At 36.9% G+C, this 5,719-nt stretch overlaps 1 pseudogene; it reads left to right on the plus strand.

Annotated features, from left to right (window-relative positions):
- The first annotated feature begins 868 nt into the window (after positions 1–868).
- On the plus strand, positions 869–1,501 carry LOC114084595 (ras-related protein Rab-22A pseudogene; annotated as a pseudogene).
- Positions 1,502–5,719: the final 4,218 nt, after the last annotated feature.

Raw genomic sequence — 5,719 nt, forward strand, 5'->3', positions numbered from 1 at the left:
TATCTCCTCCTAAAATGAGTCATTTTTAATTGGTAATAATGATTAATTTTAGTTTTCCATTTATTCTAAGTTTAATGATTTCTAGTGATACAACTTACATATGGAATGTCATCTAGAGATTTTAAAAATTACTTATTTTTATACATATTACAAAAGAAGACATGAGTTTTAACTTGATATTTTATAAACTTTTATTTTATTTTATTTTCATGTGGTGCTGAGGATAAAACCCAGGACCTCACACATGCTAGGCAAGTGCTCCACCACTAAGCCATATCTCCATCTGTAATTTAGCATTTTTTGTTTATAAACTTGATTCTGTGATATTAAAAATAAAATAGAACTACTATTGATGTGAATTCTATAATTTGAGTAATTATAAGTTTTTAAATTTTTAGAATGAAATTATATTCTATGTTCAAAACTTCATTTCATAGAGGGCAATATCACAGTGCCATAAACTACTTATATTTCTCATAAAGTCTTTGGATCCAATTTAACTCAAAAGATTAAAAATTTCCTGATCCTGTACTCTTTCAGTTAGGAAATGACAAATGAGAGGATCATGATAAAAGGGTTTGGAAGCACACTGAATATTTTTGAAAATCAAATGAACATACTAGTAATTTCCCATTCCTGGATTAAAAATACACAGGAGAGGTGACCTGGCCGGCGTCCCAAGATGGCGGCGACGGTGGCGTCCCGGAGGCCGTGGCGGCGTCCCGGCTGCTGAGGCGGCCCTGCGCGGCTGGCGGCAGGCGGGCCAGGCCGAGGGCCGGCTTACAAGCGGCCGCCACCTCTGCGTGCCCCGCGGCCGGGGCCAGGCCGGCGGCGGCAGCGCCGGGGGATGCTCGTGCTGGGCCGGGCCTCTCCCTCAACTTAGGGCGGCGGCGGCCCGTGGCCGGGGCTCCCAGGCCATGGCTCTGAGGGAGCTCAAAGTGTGCCTGCTGGGGGATACAGGTGTAGGCAAATCTAGTATCGTGTGGCGGTTTGTGGAAGACAGTTTTGATCCTAACATCAACCCAACAATATGAGCATCTTTTATGACCAAGACTGTCCAGTACCAAAATGAGCTACATAAATTCCTAATCTGGGATACAGCTGGACAAGAACGATTTCGTGCCTTAGCACCAATGTACTATGGAGGCTCAGCTGCAGCTATAATCGTTTACCATATCACAAAAGAAGAGACATTTTCAACATTGAAGAACTGGGTAAAAGAGCTTCGACAGCATGGCCCACCTAATATTGTAGTTGCCATTGCAGGAAATAAGTGTGATCTTATCGATGTCAGAGAAGTCATGGAGAGAGATGCTAAGGACTACGCTGACTCCATTCATGCGATTTTTGTAGAGACCAGCGCAAAAAATGCGATAAACATAAATGAGCTCTTTATAGAAATTAATGGAAGAATTCCATCCAGGACGCCAACCTGCCATCTGGCGGTAAGGGCTTCAAACTCCGCAGACAGCCGTCAGAGCCAAAACGAAGCTGCTGCTGATGAGCCTCAGACTCGATGGTGAAGCAGGTGGTCCTGACAGTTAGCAGGAGGGCTGGGGGCCTGCTACCAGTGTCCACCTAGCCGCTCGAGTCTTCTTCATGCAAAAAGGACTCACAGAAATTGGCCGGTTCTGTTCTACCCTTGAAGACTGCAGCAATGGTATTTCAGTCTGTGGACGTCCAGTATGTCAAGGATCTGTGGTGTCCAAAGGGACCGCATCATTGACTTTGACCTTGCTGAAGGGAGCACGTCATTGTATGGATGGTGGAATTAAATTGCTGAGTAGTTTTGTAATCAGGATTTTATGTAACATTTGTAAAAAGGGAAAATTATCACTTTCGTGGTTCTTGGGGGGGAAGGCAAGATTATCATTTCCTTGGTTTCCCGTTACCACGGTTGGAGGGAGTTGTATCATTTAAATGTGGTAGGATATTGCAGGTAGAGGGACGGCAGTTACTGTTGGAAGCTGAAATGGTTCTGTCTAGGACAGATGGAGATACTCCATCTCTGCTGTCTCTGAAGCACTTTCTGTGAAGCATGTTAGCCCCAGATACATACAGAAAGCCAACACCATGGCAGTGGTTGTGGCCCACCCTGGGTTTGCTTTTGACCCTGTCGTGCATGTATCACTAAACACATCACTGGCGCCACTGTGGTGGTGATAGAGAAGCACCTGGAATAAATGAACTGCATATGTCCTAAATAGGTTAGCAGCAGTTTAAAAAACAAGGAAGAGGAGAAAGTAATGTAAATGCTGTCATTTTTTTTATTTAATCCAAGTATTTTGGTGGGGAAAACAAGTATCTGTTGCTTAGCATATGTAAAGTTGTAGTCTGTATTTATGAGACCATTGCTTAAAGACTATAAATTATGTAAATACATTAATAAATTCTAAGTTTCATGCAGCACTCCATTTAATCTCGCACCCAGTCTTGTGATGCCCCCCCCCCACTTTTCAGCCTGTCCACTGGAGACTGAGGCACATTTATGTTGTGCAGCGGCATAGATGTTTAGCTTACAGTCTTTCCAGGTTTCTGTGCTTTCCCTTCAGCCCACTCCTCTTCCCTCTACATCCCATCTGGAAATGATAATAAAGACATATGCCACTTCAAAAAAAATACACAGGAATATAATTTCCAAGTTTAGAGGAGGAATATCTGTGCTCATTTGTTCTTTATGTATTAGTTTCATGTGTGTATATATATGTGACTATATACATACATATATATGCCCTTTCCCATTTCTATGACAATGGAAATGTCTGAATCTAATTTTTCTTAAAGGAATACTTAGGTCAGTGGAATCTCATCCTACCCTGATGACTATACTTAAATTTCTGATGTTTTCACAAACTCAGTTGTTTTTTAGTTCTTTTTTGTTTGTTTTTAGCATGAACAAATAATGTGAACCTATCTCATTCTCTGTTCACTGAAACACAAAGAACAAGACGACACAGGAAAGCCAAAGTTGTGGGGAAGAAAAGCAGAACTTAAATTTTACATAACTACATCAATCAGAGGAACAGACTGCCCTCTAGGACTCCTTGGGTTCCCCAGTAATGACAGCTTGACATCTGGCTTCCTATTTCTTTACTTTAAGATTAAACAGATCTTAACTTTATGAACCATATGAATTTATTGATCATCAACTATGTGAAAACTCTAAGGCTAGACACTGGGATGAGGAGTTCTTTAAGCCACTGTGCATTTTCTAGCTTTCATGGTAATTGCTCCCTAATTTAGAAACTGTATGATTACCAAGAGTTTCTAAAAAATATTCTATAATTAGAAAGAAGCATATAACTCATATAAGCATATATTACATTAATACATCTGAATAAATGAAGCACGTGAGATCACAGAACAAAAACATAAACCTAAAACTCCTCACACAGCTATAAAAAGTGCTGCAATTACAAAGCAAAATAACTGTCTTTTAGGTCCAAAGCATGTGTTTTCAAAGTCCTGTAACTAATAAATATTTATACCTCCTTTATTCCAAATTTATTGCTGTGCATGCATTATCATAATTTGTTTGAAGGATCATGTGTTGATATAGTGTTTCATTTCAAAAAACTCTCTTAAAATAACTAAGAATTTCTCTTGTAACATCCATCACTAATTTATTAGTTCAATAGTTATATGGTGAATTTTGAGCATATAAGAGAAGCTTACTTAAAATTTAAAAATTCTGTATTACTGAAAAGGTGGGAGATATATTATATTATAGCTGACCTTATTGTCTAGGAAATAGAAATCTGTCAAAGGAAATATATCCATATATTTGGTCATTTTTGAGGTACTGATTTGTGTATAATAAGTAAAATTTAATTATATTTGCAGATTTATGGAACTGTGCTTCAAAATAAATGTGCCTTGAGAAATAATATTAGTGTATTTAACTTCTACATCTATGTCTAGAAAATTTATTTAATATCATAAAAATTATATGATTTGTGTAGAAATGCTATTCACTGTATAGTATTTTGAGGAGATTCATGGATTTGGTATTTTTGCTTCAAATATGTTTTGTCAAAAATAAACAGAACTTGGTTATAAAGTTTTATGTTTTATATTATATCATCAATTTATGGTGACATTATTATTCTCTTTCAAGCACAACTATATATAAAAAAAATAGTCATTCTTTTTCTTGGTGTCATGTTATCTTCCAAAATTCTTACCCTTTGTGAAAAACAATGATAATTTTGTAGTGCAGAATTACATCCTAATAAAGCCTATTTTATTTCCTCCAATTTTAATCATGGATCTAAATTAATATTAAAATGTATTGAACATTTTTGATTGTGTATTATAAGCCCATAAACTAAGCTAACTATTTGACTTAGAGATCTGGATCTTCAAATATACAAGTTTATTTTACTGACAATGAATTAAAGTAACAGTAAAAGAGAAGCATAAAATGAGATAAACATCCACAATGAAAGGAGGTAATCTCCAATGACAAAAGACTTCAAAGAACTTCTGAAAAACAGAAAGTCTGGAAGTAGATGAGGATGCATTTGAGTTCTAATTAGGGCTTCCCAGGAGGTGGATTAAGACCATGACTAGGCATCTTGGAAGTCCATAAGTTAGTGTGCTTCAGATCAGCACAATGGAAATAAAGGGAAGGAAGCACATTTGGGCACACAGAATCTGGGGTTGCAGTCTAATCTCAAAGGAGGTTTCTGCTTACTCAAAGTGAAATTATGGATCTGTCTTGCACTCTCATATTTTTTCTACTTGAGACATGGAGTGTGATTTACATGAGTCTCAAACAGTCTTGAGTTTAGAAAGCCTTAAATGGTAATAGCCAGAAAAACATACTTCTACTAATGAAAATATTTTGAAAAGACCACTTTCAGCAATTGTCTGGGAAATGAATCCTTCAGTCCTAATGGTGCCATAAAGCATAGTTCCCTTTAGTGACACCACAAAAACTCACTTTTCAATCTAAGTTCTGTACTTAGTTTATGGTACTGGTGAGACTCTATTCCCGAAGAAAACTTATAAGAATGGAAAACAGTGCAATTAATTACAGTTTTGACAGCTGTGTAGACTGAATGTCAAATTAATTGTCATCTTGTGTCTCTTCTGCTGTTCATTTTAGATCCACTAAACATACTTCTTTTGGTCTCTATACTCATCCCCAAGTCATTTGAGGCTCCTCACTATAATTTTCTCAAGACACAACTACTGCACTGATCCTTTTACAATTCCTGTATGGAAAGTGAATATTAAAAAGTAGAGAATTGGATCATCTGTTTTCAAATTGAATCATCTGATTTTTATCTTCAATATACAATAGAGTTTTATATTTGGATACAGTGGATAGCATGGTCATAGACCAATAGTAATATTTTTATTTTTGTTAAGTGTGGTCTGATTCAATTTTAGGCATGATGTATTGGCACTTTATTAGTGGTACTTGCTTAGCATTGTAACATGGAAATGATATCCTTCTGGTGAGGAGAGTGAATTGACCTAGCTAGGATTGTAATTTCTCCTCTTGCTTTCAGTTTTCTTAGTATATAAAATTTAGAGACCTCAGGTGCAGTTTAAATTTTAGTTGGAATTTTGTTAGACATCCTGTTGGAAAAATATCCTCTTAAATAATTAGGATTTCTAAAAGTGGAGGATGCAGAGGCATGGCATAAGAAAATATAATTGCCAAGTGCATTAATAGGAGTGATGGCGAGTTAAGACTCTTAAACTTTGA

Source organism: Marmota flaviventris, unplaced genomic scaffold (genome assembly GCF_047511675.1).
Source record: "Marmota flaviventris isolate mMarFla1 unplaced genomic scaffold, mMarFla1.hap1 Scaffold_48, whole genome shotgun sequence".
Lineage (NCBI taxonomy): Eukaryota > Metazoa > Chordata > Mammalia > Rodentia > Sciuridae > Marmota > Marmota flaviventris.